This window comes from Canis lupus, chromosome 5 (genome assembly GCF_048164855.1).
Source record: "Canis lupus baileyi chromosome 5, mCanLup2.hap1, whole genome shotgun sequence".
Taxonomy (NCBI): Eukaryota; Metazoa; Chordata; class Mammalia; order Carnivora; family Canidae; genus Canis; species Canis lupus.
The window spans coordinates 49,144,726-49,166,838 of NC_132842.1; the positions used below are offsets into that span (position 1 = coordinate 49,144,726).

A 22,113-nucleotide genomic window follows, 5' to 3' on the forward strand; every position below is an offset into this window, starting at 1 on the left:
GCTACCAAAGTATGCACAAATTAACTCTCCATTGGACAAATGTTAGCCAGTAGAAAAAGAGGTAAGAGGGATCTAGGAAAATTCATCACCCCACCTTCTGCACTCTAATCAACTGCTTTGAGACATAGTTTCTCTATAGTCTTTCCAGAAAAGCCCCAGTAGTTTTGCAAACACACCTGCTAAGTGGCCTGCCCAATCTTTCTGTGCTCCTTACAAAGCACAAGTCAGTGCATAACTTTGCAATGCTTCCCATCTTGTCTGGCCTTTACTTTGTCCTCACTTTTGCTGCTCTGGGTTTATACCTCAAAATAAATTATCAGTACTTTATTCCCTCCTTAGCCTCTGTTCTGCTTTCTGGGAAACCTAATCTAAGATAGCAGATAATTTAAATAAGACCCTCAATGTATAACAAGCCCTCGAAAATACTTTATATATGTATAAACATATGAGGAGTGTGGGTGGGTGTGTGTGCATGAGCACACATGCACTGGATAATACATGAGATACTTTTGTTGTATTTTTTAGGACTTTAAAATGCCACTGTACGATAAAAAAAATTTTTTTTTGTTCTCATTCCCACCTCCTGTCCCATTCCTTCCTATAAACAAAGCAGAAGCCCAACATACTCATTTTAGCCAACAGTGAGATTGCTTTCATACTATGAATTATTGTTGACAAATATAAATTACATGCCCATTGTATAAGTGAGTCAGGATGATATCTGGCTAAAAGCACAAACTTTAACATAAAACAGACTTGAATCAGAATCCTAGTTCTATATGATCTGAAAACTTTCTCCTCCTCTAAAAACTTGTGAAATCTCTTCTTGCGGTTTTGAGTTAAATAATGACCGTAAGGTTTTTAGCGCAGAATTTGTACATAAGTTAGATTAATATTATTGTTTTATTATGGTGACTGTAAAATGCCATTTATAATATAGCAAGCCATAATAACATTTAAAAATGTGTTAATGAATAAGAGGATGAAAATAGAGAGTAATGCAATCATATGTTAATTATGTTCTAATGCTATGTATAATCCAGGGAGGATCCGCAATTCTGAGGCACATGTCAGAACTGTCATTAATCAGAAGTGTGGCTTCCTGATTGATCAGCAATGCCCAAACATGGAGAAGCAGGGTGACCAGGGGAAGCTGGACAAGGCAGCCAGGGGCCTTAAGACTTCTACCCAGAACTATGCCTGGTACTCTGAAAACAGCTGTGGAGGCTGGTGGAGAGAACAGAATCCATCACTCTCCCCTGAAATCTCAGGGATCTAGCTAAGTTTATTGTGGTCCCAGTGCTAGTTTTGCAATGCAGTGTCAGGGAAATGGAGATAGCAATCCACTCTTTAAGAGAAGCCACCATTCCAGAGCTCAGAGGTGTTCTATAATGCTTCTCTAGCCTACCAGTCAGCATGTCTTAAGCAGCATATCTCATTACAGATGTTAGTGGCCTGGACTGCTAAGATACCTTCTTGACTTGTCTGGATTAACTCAAGGTAGGGCTGAATTTACTGGTGGAAGCCAGGTCTGAGAACTGAGAGCCACAGAGGGTGATGGATAGGCCTTTGTCAGGAAAGAGAAGCCAGAGCAGTTACTGTAAAGTGTGAAGAAGGCCTAAGGCCGCAACATACCCATGACCAACTCATACTAAGAAACCTGTGCACCTTGTACAAGAGGTACAAGATCTGCAAGATGGGAGCAGATCTAAGCAACACGCCCTGAGCTTGGCCTCCAAGGACCTTGGGTCCTTGCCCATGCTAGTGCCAACTTTCTGCAGGGACATCTTAAAACCAAATCTTTGAATTCTTGTTCTAAATAAATCTCTTAAGAAATCATGTCCTAGATTACCTGCCCCCCTGCTTTTCTAAGTAAAGATTCTCTGGGATTCCTTATCTTTTTCATGCAGAAGCAGTATACTGTGGAACAAAACTTGAGCCTCCCTTCCACTTCCAACAAATACTTCAAAACTCAGTATCATTTGCATCTTTTCACATCAGGATATCATCCATCTCATGGCTTAACATGATGAGATGATGCTGGAGGACATTATTATTTTATGTTTCTATTCTGAGAAAGATGTCTCTCTTCAACTTAACTACTAGCTGACAAAAATAATGTTGAACATCTGCAAGAGATAAAACAACTTGAATCCAATTTCCTTTCACATAGATTAAGAGCCCCATTCTCCTGTCACTTATGTAGCATATAACTCAATTTTTTGCAATATTTAAATGAGAGGCTAGTTTTTCAGGTCTGTCATGTGGATGACATAAATTTTTTATTTTGTCCCTTCCACTGATGTAGCAGATATATGAGATCCTGTCAGAATGTGGCAGCTCAGAAAAGAAAAGGAGAATCACACACTAAAAGACAGAAAGACAATAAAAGGGAGAGGCTCTAAGAAAATCTATTCTTTTAAGAATACAAATAAGTAAGTCATACAAAGAGATATGTTCCTTCAGGAAATGCAGGTTTGTTATGGAGCCTGAGTCACCTGCATGGATCAAGCAGAACATGGCCTATAATTTGTGATTAATTTGGCAGTCAAGATACCTTAGCAGATATATAACAATTATGACTAAAGCAAAAAGTGGTTTAAAGTCCGGGGGTCATTTTGGTTTCAGGTAATGATCAATTAAGGACTTATCCAAAGTCTACTTCTTAATGTCTTTGGCTCCATTTCTTTTGTGTTGGTTTCATTCTCAAACTTTCTCCAAATGGGGAAAAGTTGCCTCCAACAGCTCAGGCTTATATAACTAGTTGATTAAGGAGAGTCAACTTGTTGGGCTATTTTCTGGGTCATTACAAAAACATAAAACACTGTAGATATTTAAAGCAGAAGGAACTTAATTCAGGAAATTGGTCACATGGATGATGGAAGAAATGAGAATCAAAAAGGAGGTGATCAAAAAATTAGAAATAACAGGAAGCCACTACCACTCTTGGGACTGGTGGGACAAAGGAAGAAGGTGGTGGTATTGGAACCCACCAATAGGGTAGAACTAGAAGAATTTAGAACTATGACAAGTCTGCCAAACAAAAAATAGAGTCATTGAGAAGAAATAGCCACTGATGGAAACATTGCCAACAGTAGAAGGGAAAGGCAAAATTAGCCTGGCTTCTTCCACTTGGTCTCCCATCTCTTGTCAGTGTCCCCCACTGGAAAAACCTAGCTCGAAGCCAGTTGGCAAGGCAGAGTGGGATATATACTTGCCAACGATAGAGAGCAGGGCAAGAGTAAGAGAATATATCTGCAAGCAAGCCTAAAAGTGACCATCACAGAATTTAAGCATAAAATACATTTCTCTGTCATAATCACCTTCAACCATCATCTGTTGAATCTCCCTTTCCTGACCCATAAAGATGGATACCTTAAAAATATCTTGGTTAGATTCTCCTAGTTTTACCATTCAGTTTCAGTTAATGAACCTCTATCCAGTGCCCAGGCAGAGTGATTTGGCATACTTCTGGGTCTAGGGGGTTATTCTTGATCAGAGCCTAACAACACCATGGAGCATTCTTAGCCAGCATACAAGGAGGTAAATAGGTAGCAGAAATCACAATTCTTGTCAGATGCATCATTGGAGCTAAAGGGAACTTCTGGCCCACATGCAACCACTCTGGGGAAGGGCTTTCAGCCAGTGGGGGCTGGTGTCAGTCACATGGTAGGCCATTGGAGAACTCTAAACCAGTGAACAACCAGGGCCAGGAGAAGAGTAGCTCCTGGTCTAAGAACCACTAAGGCAGGAGCATGGGAACTCTCAACAGGTACATAGTGGGGATGGTAATTCTCAGCTGGCATGAGTTGGTAGTACAGGGCTAAGGAGATGGTACCTGTGATCTGGAGATTAATTACATACAAGGGACTAAAAAAATGGATTGAGAATAACAAGAGCAGGACCCTTACTATCTTCAAATGTGGAAAAGGAGGAGGCCAGAATAAACTATTACATGTCAGATTACAGCTGGAAGTATCTGTATAAACTAGTGTTTTTCAGTATATATGGATAGAAAAATATCAAAATGACTATAGCTGTGTGTATGTGTGTGAGGGAGAGAGAAAGACAGAGACAAGAGGATAGATAGAGGGCAGCCCTGTGGCTCAGCGGTTTAGCGCCACCTTCAGCCCAGGGCATGACCCTGGAGATCGAGTCCCATGTCAGGCTCCCTGCAGGGAGCCTGCTTCTCCCTCTGCCTGTGTCTCTGCCTCTGTGTGTGTGTGTGTGTCTCTCATGACTAAATAAATAAAATCTTAAAAAAAAAAAAAGAGGATAGATAGATCCATCTATTTTCTAGCTATCTGTTGAGAGGGCCTAAAGCAACACTCCCATAGCAACAAGGACATCTAGTCCCCATGACTTGGTTTTTAAATACCATTTCCCACTAAAAGGAACCAAGCATCCTTGGAGAAATGGCTGCTTCCAGTGCTGGAACAAAGACAGGATGGATAAGCCTGGGACATCTTGGGCCAGAATGTAAGGAAGCACTCAAAGAATGAGAGGGACATGTTAATAGAATACAGAAGCCAGGCTAAAGGAGCTTCCATTAGCCAAATACAGGGCAAATTGAGCATCATAATAAATAATTCCAATATTGGATAAAATAGGAATCCATAGATCCATACAAATATAAATGAATATATAAGTAAATATGGTAAAGAAAAAACTCCATGGCATATTGTCAACTAGTAAATGTAGGAGGAATGAGGGAACAAGAAAAATTGTGATTTGGTGATAACTGGTTTGGGCCCAAATTGTGGATGAATGCTTTAACTAGTGAGTGAGAAATTGACAAGGAACAAGATATTTACACGGTCTCGAAGTAGCACCCCACGAAGCCCTTATTAATTTTACAGCAGAGAGGTCTGGCAGATAATATCTTAACCAAATGAAAAGAGTTCACATCACCAATAATGGAACAAATTAGCATCCTGTGCGTACTCTCACTTCTGTGGTATTCCTGGAAAAGCTTCATTATGTTAATCTCGTCCTGCGGAAGGATCAGATAAATCCAAATTTAGGGACATTCTACAAAGTAACTGGCTTGGACACTTCAAAGTCAGGAAGGGCTTGTAGAGTGAGGAGACCCTGAAGAACTGTCTCCAGTGGAAGTAAACTAAAAAGAAATGGCAGCTCAACACAACCTGTGATTCTGGTTTGGACTCTCGTGGTATAAAGAACATTGTTGTGGAAATGGGTGATCAGTACTGATTTCCTGACTTTGATGGGAACATTGCAGTTTTATTAGAGGATGTGTTTTGTTTAATAAATATACACCGAAGTGTTTAGGGGTGATGGGTCATTTGACCCACTCTCAAGTGGATGAGGAAAAACAACGTGTGTGTGTGTGTGTGAATGTGTGGAAGGAGAGAGGGAGATTGATAAGGCAAATGTTGTAGAATATTAATAATCAGGGAATCTGGATGGATGAAAGGTACACAGTAGTTTTCTATCCTCTTTTTACAACTATTCATCCTTCCCTTTGTTATGCTCTCTAAAACATGCTAAAATAGAATCACCTACCTCCAAGGCCCTGGCATTGCCAATAGTTTAATTCTGTACCCACAACTCACTCTTTCCTCTCACTGCCCACAGAGGCGTGGCCTTCAGTGATTTTCTGTGGCAGCCACACTGGTATTGTAAGAACAGGCCCCAGCTTTATGGGACCTAAATCTTACACAATTTGAGGGGCAATTCCTCAAGAAAAAGAAATATAAAATTAGATATGAAAGCGAATATTTACTGAGACACCTGGGTGGCTTATTGGTTGAGCATCTGCCTTTGGCTCAGGGTGTGATCCCAGGGTTCCAGGATCAAGTACCACATTGGGCTTCCCACAGGGAGCCTGCTTCTTCCCTCTGCCTATGTCTCTGCCTCTCTCTGTGTGTCTCATACATAAATAAATAAAACCTTTAAAAGAAAAGTGAATATTTATTTAGAAAGGACACAAACAACGGACAGTCACTAAAACTCAAACTGCTTTCACCTCGAAGTCAGTCCACCTCTGCTGGAATGGTAAGGCTGAGCAGCCCCACCACCAGGATGTGGTCTACCTGGAAGAGGCATGGACTGAACAGATCAGACTAGTTCTACACTAGGCCCTTAGGTAGAAATGGTCTTTCTCTTTCCCTATTACTTGGACTCTTCTCATCAACAGAGTAAAAACTACAGAGGTTTGGAGAAACTCCAAGGAGACCATTTGCTCTAACTCAGTGCTCTAGGCCCCAAAGCCTGCCTCCAGCTTTAGCCAATGGACTAGAAGTATAGCCCTGTTATAGCTGAATAGAAATAAAGTGCAACGAGAAGCAAAAAAAAAAGGCTACCATGGGGTCAAGTCTAGGTTTCCAGGGGACCCTGTCAGTGTTCAGTTGAACTCTCGAGGAGTAATAAAGATCACGTATTCACCTGGCCTCTTTGTCTATGCCTTTGAGACCTTATGGTGTGGGGGTGGAGCCAAGGAGAAGGTGGCTGTGGCCAAGCAACAAGGCTAGTTTTTCCACTAGCCACATATGTCCCATCAATATCCATTCTTCATATTAGCCTGTGTGCCAGGATTGAGAAAGTGGCTGTCAGAACCTCTGCCCCCAGCCTTCCTTCTTATATGGCAGCAAAAGGCAGAGATCCTTGTTCTTTCTAAGAGAGTGTATTGTTTGTACTTACTTGTTGATAAAGGAAAAAAACAGGAAAGAAATGTAACTAGATAGTGAGCCTGGCAATACTGTTCCTTCCACTAAGCATTTCACCATGATGAAACCTGCTTCACTTTTATAACACAACTCATCAAATAACTGAGACAGATCATAATATTATCCATCATGCTATGGTTGTGTCCTTGGATGCTACAAAAGAACATGTGTGGGTAGATAGCCAATTTGTTATTTTTAGTTCTTGAAAAATTTGACTATGGGGGGAAATTTCCAGAAAATCTCCTAGACCCCAGCATGTATATAAAGCACTTAAAGCACATCTGTCAGTAAGAAGCACCAATTACATCTGCAGGCATGTGCAGGTGACTGGAGGATTATTTCCTAGCCCTCCCCTATCCATCCTTCTCACATGGGCTTATAGAGGAGCTTCTCAGGAGTGTCATCTTGGAGCATGGAGTCTGTTGTGGGGGAGGAGCACACTCTTCCCTTGAGCCTTTGCATTTGTTTCCCTCTGGGTGGGGACATTCATCCCATATCCTCATGTGACTGGTTCCTTCCCATGCTCCACATCTCACCTCAAGCTTTGCCACCTCCGGAGAATTCTTTCCTATCACCATATGAGAAATCACATTCATCCCCAACAATCACTCTCTGTCACCTCATCCTATTGATTTAGTCCATATCCTTCACCACTATGCACACATAGCTATTGTCTGTCCCCCCCTTCCCCGCCCTAGGTAGGGACATTGCCCTGTTCATCACTGTATTTCCATTGCCCTGCGAAGGGCTAGGCATGCAGTGGGTACTCAGTACATTGTTAATTCAACAACTATGAAAAGAAAAAAAGGAAAAAACAGAGACTCATGAGCTGAATTAATGAATAAGTAGATATGTCATTTCTTTAGATCAGTTTCTTTCACAAACATGGCCAAAGTACTGGGTACCCCCAAAGGAACTTATGGTTGGGAGAACGAAGTCTGAAATAATTCTCAAAGTGAAAGATCACAGTTTCAAAAAAAGCGACTTACTCTTTCTCTCACCAGTTTGTTCAGCCATCCTGAAATCTCTAAGAATACACACAAATGAGAGAAACAAACCACTTGGCAGTGGTGCCTGGGAAAGTGGTTCAGTGATGACAAGAACTCATGGTGGAGGGGCAGCCCAGGTGGCTTAGTGGTTTAGCGCTGCCTTCAGCCTGGGGCGTGATCTTGGAAACCCAGGATCGAGTCCCACGTCGGGCTCCCTGCAGGGAGCCTGCTTCTCCCTCTGCCTGTGTCTCTGCCTCTCTCTCTCTCTCTCTCTCTCTCTCTCTTATGAAGAAATAAATAAAATCTTTAAAAAGAAAAAAAAAAGAACTCATGGTGGACAATCTGTGGTAGAAAATCTAAAGGAACCTGTGATACAGTTCTGTCCAACTCTAGATGCTCAGACAACCAAACCAAAGCTCCCTGGCCAATAGTCATGACCTGTGATAAGAGGCTAATGGGTCACTGAGTTCTATGTAGTCTCCTATAACTCCTACAAGAAAAGTAGGACACCATGGAAGCATAGAGTATGCTTGAAGGGTCACACTTCACATTTTTAAAAGCTGCTGCCATTGCCAATGTTAGGAACTACCTCATGGTACCCAGCTAGTGCAACAGCCTCCATTTTACAATGTCTGTTGCCAAGGTTCTTCATCTCATTAGTGCCACCATTGGAAATCTCTACCTTGAGACTCAGGACTAATCATTACTGAGTTAACTGTGAGGTATTTAGACACATAGTTCATTTTTTAAAAAAATTTGAGTATATTTTACACACAATGTTATATTAGTTTCACATGGAGAACATATGATTCAGCTTCTCTGTATGGTATGCTACGCTCACCACAAGTGCAGCTACCATTCGGCATTGTACAGTTCTATCAGGTCACTGATCATATTCTCTGTGCTGGGCCTTTTTTCCCATAATATATTCATTCCATAACCGTGAGCCTGAGATACTAGATTTTATGTATTTAAAAAAATTATTTATTTATATAGGAGAGAACATAAAGAAGTAAGCAAGCACAAGCATGGGGAGGGGCAGAGAGAGAGGGAGAAGCAGACTCCCCACTGAGCAGGGAGCCTGATGTAGAACTCAGTCCCAGGACCCTGAGATCATGACCTGAGCTGAAAATGGATACTTAACCAACTGAGCTACCCAGGTGCCCTGAAATACTAGATTTTAAATGCATTTAATCAATAGGAGGTAATTCCTAACCTAAAAAGTTAGGATTGGAATGAGGGGAAAAAAATGCGGCCAAAATAAATTTTGTGTACCCATTATCTACACAGTTTAAACTCACCAATGAATTGGCAGCTCTCCACTTTATCCTATGAATAACTACGCCCAAATAAGACCTAGAAGCTTGATGTCTAAATTAACCTGGAAAAAAAAAATTTAAAAGTTGTAGTTAAAACTATATTATTTTTAACAAACTTTCCAACAAATTTTCGGATATTTTTAAGCGAGTATATATTTTCCCTTCTGCTTCATTATCTTCATGATTTTTCATAAAGATTATTGGTGGTTGATAACTTTATAATTTAGTTTTTAGTGAGGAGATATTCTATTCTGATGGGTCCATGACTGAATTTGAGCAAGAATTAACATTTCCTAGAGGTGGAAACAGTGACTGTCAGGACTTTGTGGCACCCTCTTTGGGAGAGTGGAAACATTTTTATTCATAAAAAGGATATTTGTATCTCATTGAGCCAAAACATAACTTTGTTATTGTTGCTCTACTGGAGTTCAAATATGTGTAGAAGGGTGTACATGTCTACTGAGTAGCTAAAGAAAAGACCTGAGACAAGTATTAAGCCATCATATTATTGTATAATAGGTATTATTATTTGAGTTCCACACCCCCATTGTTATACTGAGGTTCTCACTCTGCAGGTCACATTTCTCCTTTGCCAGCCGGCCCCATGCTAGATCCTGCCAATAGGGGGTGCTAGCCAGAACTTGAAAGGTAGGAGGAGGGAGACATTTGCGTCTTGGCTATTTCTGACAGTATTGCTTTATCTGTCACCCTTTACCCCAGGCACCAGAGATTGGTTCTAGCAGCCAGTGTTTTCTATGACTGGCTTCTTTCTACACTTCCAGTACCAGCCTCATTACACCACACTCAGCAAGACCAGCAGCTGAACCCCAGCTTCCTAAGCAACTGGGTATCAGGGGCTCTCCCTTCGAGGTCCTGAATTAAAGCAGCAGTTGGGTGATGGCTCCTACTGAGAGGTGCATTCCTAGCTCTGCAAGGCCCCTCTTAAGAATTTCCATCTTTTTGAAAACCCAGACTCTTCCTCTTTCAGGGTTATTACCTCTAGGATCCATCGATGTTCTCCATGGTTCTTTTAGTACTGCAACACCTGTTACCAATTTCTTATATTATCCCCAATAAAATAGCTAGCATGGTTCCCATCTTCCTGACTGATCCTTGAGTGTAACAGGTGTTTGGGGGGAGGGGAGTAGAGGAGGGAACAGGGATTGTTTGTAGTCAAATAACTTTAGGAAACACTGAGCTAAGCAAAGTTTAAAAGGTTTCTCTACAACAGGACTTACCAGAGCCTATGCATATGTTACTGTGCATTGATTGCAAACTTTCAAGTGAAGGACATTTCCCAAACTTAATTGAGCGTGGAACCCATTCAAGTATGAAATATGTCGTGAGCTTAATGCTCTGTAGAGCACACATTCAGAAATGCTAGACTCAAATAATAGGTCCTATTATTTGGAAATGTTGGACTCCAAATAATAAATAATAAAGAAAAACCTCTATTATCAATAGCAAAATACATGACACCCTGTATTATCTTGCCCAATAGAAGGTGCTTCATTTAAAACAAAATAAAAATCTGGGGGATCTATAATACATTCATTTCAGTCCAGGCCCCATAGATAAAACAAAGTGAGCAATAGAGGCATTTCTCTCTCTCTCTCTCTTTTTTTTTTTTTTTTTTAAAGATTTTACTTACTTATTTGACAGAGAGTGAGAGCACAAGCAGTGATTACGACAGAGGGAGAGTGAGAAGCAGGCTCACCACTAAAGCAGGGAGCTCGACATGGGGATTGATCCCAGGACTCTAGGATCATGACCTGAGCTGAAGGCAGATGCTTAATGGACTGAGCTACCCAGGCACCCCAAGGTAATTCTTTTAAAAAGAAAACACCAATATTTTGGTGAATATTCCAGGTATACAGATGGGTAGAAAATTATTCCTAAAGTACGTTCTCATAACAGTTTCAGCTGAAAGATTGACCTTTGATTCTCTCTATATTGATGTGTTATTCCTAATTTATTATTAGTGAAAATTCTATCCAGGCCTCTGGTCTGACTAACCATAGCATTTAATTCTCTAGTATCCTGAAATTATGAATTCTGCTGACTGAGAAAATACTCTGCTTTTTAAAAAGCAAATGTACAATGACTTATATATTTAACATCAAAGGGAATTTGAGACACAAAGAATTGCCATAAAAGGGCTTTTTGTGGCCAGGTCTGCAGTCACAATTAAGTAAAAACTGTCCATTGAATGCAGGTGTGAGGAACAAGGGCTGCTCATTGTCTTCATAACCACTCTGCATTCCTATTACCATTTCCTCTGTGAAAACCCTCTGTAATTGCTCTAGTCCATTAAGCTCTCCCTTCTCTGAACTCTGCTGGTATTTATTGTTTGCACCCTAATTTGGATATGTCATAAATGCGTTTACATTGTTGTTTATTTATAAACATAAATGCTGTGTCTCTAAGTGAATGTTGCAAATCCTTTGATAGCAAGGACCATGGGCTGTGGCTACAATAACCATAACATCTGGATATGGTCTGAAAAATCATTTGTTTCTGACTTCCAGGTTTATTCAGATGAAAAGGGTCATACATTTAAAGGGTAGTATTCACAGATAAGAAAAAAATTTACATGGGATCCAGATTTGGGGGACAGGAGTGGGTTATGAAGTCAATACAAACACCTGTTTGTTTGAGAACTTAGTGCCTTGTTTATGTAATAGGTAGATGGAAGTTGATGATAATGAGTACCACGAAATTAGAATATTTGGAATTCCATTGCAATCTCAAATGGAGCAGGCTAAAGGTGTTGTACTTTTTTGAGCAAATGTTTATTAAATTCCATTTATAGAAAGAGTAGATGAAGTAGTGACATGGAAAGAATGCCAGTTTGGAATCAGTCAGAACTTGGTTCTTTATTTTTTTTTTTAAGATTTTATTTATTTATTCATGAGAGACACACAGAGAAAGAGAGAGAGAGGCAGAGACACAGGCAGAGGGAGAAGCAGGCTCCATGCAGGGAGCCCGATCCCAGGTTTCCAGGATCAGGCCCTGGGCTGAAGGCGACGCCAAACTGCTGAGCCACCAGGGCTGCCCTAGAACTTGGTTCTTTAAACCCGTATTTACTCACCAGGACTTTGGGCAAGTACTTAATTTCCCTTGACATCAGTTTCCCAGTCTATAAAGGAAAGAGAGTAACTACTGCAAGTTGTTACTGTGATGATCACATGAAGTGTTGGTATATCACACATTTGGCACATAGTAGGTCCTTAATAACTGGTAGTAGTAGTTGCTACTGCTGTTAATTTTAGAGAAAGCTTGTACCAACATGAGTGGAAGTCCATCACCATCACCTATGCAGGGTGTAGGTATTCACCTGCCCCTTCTACTGTCTAAAATCCAAAGCAGAAGTCATTCCCCTGGGTTTAAGGGTGATTCCCTTTTTAATGTCCAAGACATTAATCTACTCTCAATATTTATTTATTCATGTGCATTTATCAGCCCTAATAGCTAACCAATGGATGCATTGATTGACTCATGTAGCAATCGTGTACTGAGGCATTACTCTGTCACAGACACTCGAAAGGACAACACAGTCTCAGAGATGAATAATACGCTCTTAAGCTTTGCCCTCAGGAGACTTGAAGTCTCGCTGTGAACTTGTTTGAGAGAAAGTAGAGAGAATACACAGGGAAAGGATGGGCCAAGCAAGGCAACTAAAAGCTGGAACGATAAGTCATCTCTATAAGAGATTTATCTACTCTTACCTTGCTGCCTAGGACTGCCCCGGTTCAACTTACCAACAGGGGAAGAAACAATATCTGTAAAAGATTTATTAGTTAATTATAAGGAATTGTCCTTAATGAATCAGTATCTGGCTTTATTATCCAGAATAGTGGATAGTTTTGCTTTCCCCAAAGCTGTGTGGTCTCTGCCCACTGCACACAGGACAATGAGACAAACAGGGAAGCCTCCTGAAGGTTCCCATCCGGTACAAGCACATCACAAATTGCACATGTATCCTCCCTCAACAGGACTGGTGTTTTCTTCTGAACAATTGAAAAAAAAAAAAAAAAAAGGCTTCCCAAATAAAAGGCCAACAGTAGACTTATTATAAGACTCAACTGTTTTAGAGTAATATCATTTGCATGCAAACAATAATCAGGGTAATTCAGCAGGCTTGGGTGGACCTGTTTTTGTCTCCAATCTCCTATCCATTAGTTTTGCCTTTCTTTATACTTGGAAAATAGTGCAAGTGGATGTCTTTCAAACGATTTGTATTACAAATTTATGCTAGTTCATGCTGATGTGAAACCCCCAATTCATCTCAACAAGTAAGGCTGAATTGCAGTTTCTCAAAGCTTTTAGGGGCTGATTGAAGGATACTCGCTCTTTTTTCTCCTGGATCATTTGCACCCATCCCGGAGTCCACCATAGAATGGCAGTCCCCCTTCCACTTGACTGGCTGTGCATATGTATCGAGATATTTGGGAGCACTTCTACCCAAAGCCATTTCCTCCTTTCACCCATAAGATAATCGGGTTACGGTCTGGAATTAGAATTAATCACCTGGCATATTTTATAATTTATAAAAGTGTTGCATCTGATGTGAAATGATCAAGTTTTCTGATCTACGTCTGCGTTTGCAGTTTATTGACTCAGAGTTTGGGTATTTAGCTTCTCAAAATGGATTTAATATGGCCAGATTAGTTGGCCCTTTTTATGAAGGCCATCCTGATCGCTACCCAGTAGTTACAGAGCCCCTCCTAATCCCTTCAATATCCCCTCAATATTAAGGCTGATTCAAAGCTGCGTGTGTGCTTCATCAGAATAATGACGGCAACAATTCCTCATATTTGTATAATGCTTAATATTTTTCAAAGCACTGTTGTTAAATGTCATACCCTCCCAAACCGGGTTCAGTGATAGGAAACTGAGAAGAATCTCATTTTCCTCATTAAAATAAAGTAAAAAATGTTAATACCAGAGGAAATGGAGCTGCCAGTCCCTCAGTTCCACATTCATTAGCAGAATCCTGCTAAAAATTGCTGAGATTCACGTTGCACCAAGCAGTGCTGGACAGTCACATCAGTCTTGCTACCTCCCCTCGGTTTCTCCAGAGAGTCCAACTGCTCTTCTCTTTAGCTCTCCTCCACTGATACATAAAGTGATCTGTCTGGGGCAGGCCATAAGAAGCAACAAGCCAGCTTCCTCCCCTCAAGTGGCCCCCTGCCAGCTATGATCAGTGTCACTAGGCAAAGCCCTCTCAACTGCCCTCTGAATCTGAAATCCTCCTTCGGGTTTTTCCTAGGCTCACTGCAATCAGTCCAGAGATGTTAGGCTCTCGAAGCTGGCACAGACACAGTCATGATTCTTCACCTGCTAAGTGGCTCTGGGACTTTTCATAGTCCTTCAGATCTAACAAACCACACTCCCTGCAATCACAGCTTGGCTAAGGGCCCCGCTACCAGCCAAAGGAGTAGAGCGGGCTCAACTGGTAGGAGCAGAGCCCACAGGGATGCTGGGAAGCCTGCCGGAGGGAGCAGGAAGCAGGTCAGCTCCTAAAGGCTCTAGTAACATTTTACTGGTTTTCACATTTGTTCTACTTGGGAGGTGACAGTGTGTGTGTCTGACCTCGGCCCAGCTCCTGAGACTGAAAGTGGAGCAAGCATCCGTGTGCTCTGTGTCTCTTGCCTTACTATCCCTAATGCGAGTCTCTTCATGTTATGACACCTCTTCAAAAAATTTAAGCACTATTTTGTGGAAGAGCTTCAACCCTGTGTATCTCGCTCTCTTCCCTCAACAGCACCATTGGTGCACCTAGACAGTACCTGGGCACCTCAACAATATAGCGTGAGCAGTTGTGAGCTCTTTTCATATTTCTGGCAGGAGACGTGGTAGTCATTCGTGCTAGTAGCAAAACATTTACAGCTCTCTGCCATCAGGTACCTGTGAGATATACCTCCCGCTCTTCTCTGAAGTCAGGCAAAGCCTGGCACTTGCTTTGCCCAATAAAGAGGGAGCAGCAGTAAAGTGTGTCACTTCCAGGGGAAGCTCTCACAGCTGGAGGGTGACTTGCCGTATTCTTTGCCCAATGGCCACAGTGATGGTGGAGACACATCTCAAGAGAAAACCTCCCCTGTCCTTGGCCGGGGTGACTGTGATAAGCAGATCCCAACAGCCAACTGACATCAGATACGTAGCATGGATAGAAAATAAAAGATGGATTACATCGTGCCACTGAGAGCTTTAAGTTGTTAGTTATTGCAGCACAGACTGACCTAATTTGAGTACATGAGGAGAAGGAGGCACTGGCAAGATTCGAAAACCAGCCCCTGAAAGTTCAATCAGATGGTTTAGCAATTCAGGAAGTTGCCTGACGCCTGTGAAGGAGAGTGTGCCTCCCAACTCCTCGGCCCCACTTCGACAAAGCAGTGGGCATCGCTGCTGCCCCTGCGGCCACAGCCAAAATGATAAGTTAAATGTGTAGCTTGTCGTCCAGATATTTCCACTTCCTCAAAGTCTCTCTCTCTCCTTTTGGAGAGGGCACACATTACACATTTTCTTCCCTACATTTGCAGAAACAAAGGAAGAGAAAAAAGGATCCTGCCAAACAGCATTTATATTTAGCATGCGCCATATGCACATGTGCGGTACAGAGCACAAAGACAGGTGGCGGTCCCGCCGGATTGAAATCAGCAGGATAGGGAGCAGGAGATAGAATATGTAAGTGCGAGACTCACAGTCGTATAAATGTAGGCATTTCTGAGAACAGAATGGCTCTTTGTGTCTTGACTTCACAAGATTCTTCAGTAGCCACTTCAGAATATTCTAGGGGAGCCTAATCTTTAGATACAAGGCCACGGGTAAAAGGAGGGCTCGGTGGGCAAACGGTGTTTGAAGTGGAGTGCAGTTACTTAGGGCCCCTGCAGGTTCTTGTTAATCCACTTTACTCTGTCCTCCACTACGGAGGCGCTCACTTCTGCATGGGAAGTTTGCTCCTTGGAGTCACAGAGGGAGGAAATATTTTGAGGGGAAGGTGGTGTCTCCCAGCATCAAAGCCACACTTATGACTGAGCACTTGACAATTAGGAAGGGGTCATGAGAACGACGAGCTGAGGCCCTTGAGAGTGAACTGAATCTAGGGAACTGCAAATGAGGTAGGAAAGCAAACACATGCACACACAAGCAGAAGCAGGAAGGTATGATGACTCCCCGCCAGCTTTAACCAGCAGGGGAGTGTTAGAAGGGAAGGCCTTTGCCCATTTCCAGCTGCCCCCCCTACCAGCAGGATTTCCTCTGAATATACACAAGGCTCTCCATGGCCCTTTACTCACGTCACTTCTAGCAAGCCCTGATTTTATTGATTAGATCCATGGATTATTCATTTAGTGGATAAAAACAAACCCTCTATCAGTTTGATCAAATTCAGAATATTTTGGTGTGCATCTGTACGTATTTTTATTGGGCTTATTCCTATGAGGGAAATTTCTGGGTCACTGGACACACATATATTTTATTAGATACTACCCAGTAAATTTTCAAGAGTGTACAAGTTTGCACTCCCACTAGCTGAGTATAAAAAAAGTTCCAGTGGCTCTATCGCTTTACCAGTTCTTGGAACCATCAGGGATATTTTGTTGGCTTATTAGTTTGTTTTGTTTTGCTTTGTTTTAGTGCTTCTGGTGAATGTGTTGTAGTTTTGCAGTTTTAATTTGTAATTTTGTTAAATACCTTTTTAGTTTGTAATGATAAGTTCCTTTTCATATGCTCAGTAGCTATTAAGGCATCTTTTTGATGAAGTGCCTGTTCAGGTCTTTCTCATTCTCCGATTGGATTACCAGTGACTTATTCACAGGAGCACTTTTTATTATTGGAGAAAGGAGTCTTTTGTTGCATGTATGGATTGCAGTTATCTTCTCCCGTTCCTTGGCTTGCTTTTTCATGTTTTTAATGATGGCTTTTGATGAACAGAAGTTCTTAATTTTAATGAAGTCCAATTTATCCATTTTTTTCATGTTTAATGCATTTTGTTCTAAGACATCTGCCTCCCCCTCGCCATGCTCTCCTGTTTTCTTCTGAAAGCTTAATTGTTTTAGCTTTTACTTTCCAAGCTATGATCCACCTTGGATTAATTTTTGTGCACAGTGTGAGAAAGGGGTCAATTTTCATCTTTTCCCCTATATGAAAATCTAGTTTCTCATGCCTTTTACTGTAAGGACATTGTTTTCTCCCACTGAATAGTGGTGGCACCTTTGTCTTAAATGAAGTGACTCAAAGTGTGTGGGTCTATTTCTGGGCTCTGTATTCTCTTTTACTGGTCTGTTTATCCTCCTGCCTTTATCACCTGTTAACTTAATTACTATAGTTTCCTAATGTGTTTTGAAATCTGGTAGTATATGTCCTCCACCTTTGCTCTTTGATAAGTATGTCATTCCTATTCTTGACCCTTTGAATTTCCATATCAGCTTCAGAATCACCTTGTAAGCTTCTCAAACCCAACATCCCAGGGGTTGGACCTGGGACCAAGGACCAGTGGTAGGGATTGTATGGAATTTATAGGTCAAATAGTCAAACTGACATCCTAACAATATTGAATCTTTCTTTTTTTTTTTTAATTTTTATTTATTTATGATAGTCACACACGGAGAGAGAGGCAGAGACACAGGCAGAGGGAGAAGCAGGCTCCATGCACCGGGAGCCTGACGTGGGATTCGATCCCGGGTCTCTAGGATCGCGCCCTGGGCCAAAGGCAGGCGCCAAACCGCTGCGCCACCCAGGGATCCCAATATTGAATCTTTAAGTGTACAGATATATATCTGAATTGATAATTGGTCTTACCTCAGTATGTTTTAGTAGGTTTTGTGTACAAGTCTTATACACCCTTTGTTTGACCCAATTCTAAACATTAAACACGTTAATTATTAGTTGCCAACGTAAGTACAACCGACCTCACATATTGACCTTGGTAAATTCATTTATTACTCATAATAGGTTATCTGTACTTTTTAAATTTCCATATAGAAATTATGCAGTCTGAAAATAATGACAGTTTATTTTTTTTCCTCTCTTATCCTTTTATCTTTGAAATATTTTTCTAGGCATTTGTATTGCATAGAATCACTAGTAAAATGCCAAAGCAATATCATACAGCCGTATCTCATTTCTGTTGTCAGAGGAGAAGCTTTCAATATTTCACGATTAAATATTATGTTTTCATTAGATTTTTATGTATATGTTACTATCAGATTAAGAAGTTATATAGGTGTACCAAAACCCACGGACAAGGGTGTTCACAAACAGTGGTATTCATAAAAGCCAAAAACTAGAAACAAACTAAACATTCATCAGCCATAGAGTGGATAGATAAGTGTGGCATATCCATACTTATTCTATGCAGTGGAATATTATACAGCAATATCAAATGATTGTTTACTTCTATGCTAGACAACATGGTGATTCTTACAACATAATATGCAGTGAAAGGACATATTATATAATTATATAATTCCTCATATTTGGGTAGATTTTCTTTTCTTGCATTGCAGCCATCTGAAGATTCTTATCAATGTGTTAATTAGAAGAACACCAGATTTCAATGTCACTATTCATGTTAGAAAATACCTTATCACCTATCTTTCAATCTCAGTTATGTTCTGTCATCACTTTGTATCTAATAAGTTAAATAATAGTTCCTGTGACAGACACACCCTAAGTGGCCCATCATGAGTCATGTCCTTGTCGAATTCTTTTCTTGAGGGTAGACAGAAATTGTGACTTGCTTCTAGCCAATAGAATATGGCAAAGGTGATGGGATAGCCACTCCCTTGAAAAGATAACATTATAAAAGACTTCGTGTTCCTCTTGGAGAGAGTCTTCTATAGGTTTTTAAGAAGTAAGCTGCCGTATTGTGAGAGGACCATCTGGTAAGAAACTGCAGGTGGCCTCTAGGAGCTTAAAGTGGCCCCAGATGACAACCAGCAAAAAAAAAAAACTAGACTTCAGTACTATAACCCCAAGCACCTAAAATCTGCCAATAATCAGAAAGGGCCCCTAGTTCTAGAAAAGAACCCAATTGTAGCTGATACCTTGCTTATAGTTGTGTGAGACTGAGCAGAGCACCCGGCAAAGCTATATCTGGACTCTGGACCTTTGGAGACTGGAAGATGATAAATGTGTTTTGTTTTAGAACTCCATGTTTGTGTTAATTTGTTACATAGCAGTAGATAACTAATCCATTTCTACTGTTGTCCCTATACTTATCTTTACATGGAGGGAAGGATAGCTATGGACTCAGGACAAAGGTAACAGAATTTGGAAATGCTTTGATATGGACTAGTGGCCCTCTCAACCTGGTGTGCAGCTATCAGCTTGGGATTCCCCCAGAGTCCCACCTCTGCTATATTCTTCCCTTTTTCCGTGTATTTCTTTCAATTAGTTTAATTCCCTCATTGAGTGTAATACCTCCTTCAATAGTTTCCTTAGAAAGTATATGTGGGAATTACATTTTTAAGATCTTACATATCTAAAATATATTCATTCCACACTTCTATGTGATTGGTAGTTGAGCTCAATATAGATTTCTAGGTTGGAAATAGTTTTAAAGGCATTGTTCCCACACAGTTGCTCTTGAGTTAGCAGAAGAAGTTCTGATTCCTGATACTTTGCATAACATCTGTTTCTGTTCCTTTCTCTAGAAATATTTAAGATTCTTTCTTTGTCCCCAATTGTTCTGAATTTCCCAGTAACACGTTTCAGTGAAGATCTATTTTTCTTCTTTTGTGCTGGGTTCTCAGTCAGCCCATTCCACCTGGAAACTCAAGTCTTTCGGTCCAGAAGAATTATCCTGAATCATAGCTTCCCCTTTATGTTCTTTGTTCTGTTTTTTTTTTTTTTTTTTTGAGAGTTCTTAGTATTTAGACATTGGACTAGTCTCCTGTGTAAATGTTCCTTGAAATTTTAAAGAGCCTATCTAGCACATCTTATAGTGGGCAACACAAAGCTAAAACCTTTAATTAGGATTTCTGCTCAAATTCTTATAATCCTCTACAAGTAGAAAAGATGCCACCACCTGATTTTCATTGCATTTTTACTCCAGCTGGTCTTGTTCCTTCCGCTGATTTTCTGGTCATAGTGGCTTCTGAGACCCTTTTCCTTTTTCACAAACCACTGAATTTCATGCAAAGTAAAACTTTGCAATTGCTTGAGTCCCTGCTTTATTCCCAGAATATGTTTTCTATCTAAGTAATTGTTCCACTTTTTTCCTTTTATCGTGTTTTTCGGAGCATTTGGGGACAGGCTGTTATATTAGTTAGGAGTCTGAGTTGCAAGAGGTAGAAAACCAGTTTGAGCTAACTTGAGCAAAAAAGGTGGGGAAGGAAGATTTATTTAGCAGATACATTCAAGTTATAGGACATGCAGACTCTACTAGAATTCAGAAACAACTAGACTGGGGCTTGAACATCATGTCAATCAAGTCTCCACTTCTTGTCTCTGCTCTTCTCTGGTGCTTTTATTATTTTCTCTTGAGGTTTCTTCTTATGACAAAAAAAAAACCAACCAAACAAACAAAAAAACAGCCACTCACAGTTCCAGAGTTCCACATCTTGCAACTGTAGTCACCGGTAAAAGATCGACTCTGAATCCAGAATCTCAAAATCTTGGGTAATGAATGTGACTAGCCAAACTGGACTCAGGTGTCAATTCTTAGATCAGTCAACTCTAGACAGGAAATCAGGATCACAGAACAATAACGCTAACTGTATGGATGATAGGGAAGGAGGATAGCTCCCAGATTAATGGTGCTGATGCTAGGGAGACTATCCCTTAGATGTTCCTGCGAGCAAAGCTTTTCCAGATGTAGGATGCTTAGCAATAGGCATCACTCCTTCTGAGACACTGGGGTCAGATCCTCCACAAGCTTAAATGACATCTGACATCCAAACCCTACTGGACTCAAAGTTCAATTAGAGAATAGAACTGGGTTGAATCATTAGTATCTGTTTTCCAAATTCATAGTTACCCTTCAGTAAAATTTGGCTAAATATTTCCAGGTAACAAGTATTCTTAATAAAGTGCAGATACAAACAAAGATTTACTTTAATGGACTTGATTAGTAATTAACCTATCCCCAATTCACCAGATTTCCAATCTTCCCTCTCATGTGTAGAATGACTCAAACAGCCTAGATAGAAAATAATGCTTATTCCTAAGTGGATGGTGAGCTCCCTGAATACATTATAATTTTGTGTAGGTCAAAAGAGACCTTCAAACACTAACTGTGAGGTTAAAAAAAGTAGGAGTAATACGATTTTGTGTCAAACTTCTTTTACTCATTTTGTTGGAATGTTGGGTCTTAGGTCTTTCTGAATTTTGTCAGCTTCTCCCAGTCATTTAGTCATTCACTCACCTTTTGCTCGTTTCTTTACTCATCGTCTTTTAGCTGTTGCTTTCTCTTTTCACTGCGGTCTGTCTTGCACTTTGGACTGAGATGGTTATCTACAGAGAAAAACAGAATTCTAAAGAAAGCAGAAATCTAAGTTACAGTTGTGAAAACTATTTTACACTATTTTTGTATAATTACTTGAGTTTCCTGTAGTGGAGCAGCTGAGAAAAATTGCTCTAATTGTGTAATTTTCTGCAACTACTCTGGGACAAAAATCTTGGTAATTGGATTTTTTTAAACTAACAAGTCGTCACAATTGGATAGTTCTTGAACTGTTTGTGCTTATGCTTCAGAAATTTTCAGTGGATATACAGTGTATTTTAAATGTTTTGCATCAGCTTGTGGTCTCAAATTTGATTTATTTAACTTTGGGTTTTAAAATAGATGACAACTCTGATTATATATTGTCTCCACTAAATGGACCTTTGCTAAGTTTTGTAGCCTGTTCATCCCCACCCCACATTCTGCTGTTGCCATGGGAGCCGAAATCCTGGCATATGTAGCTCCGCCCCCAAATGGCTCTGTCTCCCAGAGTGCTTTGCTGTTACTATGGAAATGCCTGCCCATTAATCTTGTTGTCCTTCTACTACCAAAGCACCTTTAACTGTCTCAAGCAATCAAGTGATGTTACCTACAGCGGGGAAAGGAAAGAGAAGACTGCTTCCCATTCTACAACTGCAGCACTGATTTTAATCAAGATTTAATCAAGG

General features: G+C 40.6%; 1 long non-coding RNA gene across 3 annotated transcripts in view; it reads right to left on the minus strand.

Moving 5' to 3' along the window:
- LOC140633683 (uncharacterized) overlaps positions 1–21,886 on the minus strand; it is a 35,070-nt gene extending 13,184 nt beyond the window's left edge. For 2 of the 3 annotated variants that reach the window (XR_012031268.1, XR_012031270.1), the window contains exons 1-4: positions 21,542–21,886; positions 21,368–21,456; positions 12,726–12,779; positions 8,980–9,059 (exon numbers count right to left, since the gene is read on the minus strand). This is a non-coding gene — a long non-coding RNA (uncharacterized lncRNA). The remainder of the gene's footprint in view (positions 1–8,979; positions 9,060–12,725; positions 12,780–21,367; positions 21,457–21,541) is intronic. The other variant, XR_012031269.1, reaches the window with a different exon arrangement.
- Between the last annotated feature and the right edge of the window lie 227 nt (positions 21,887–22,113).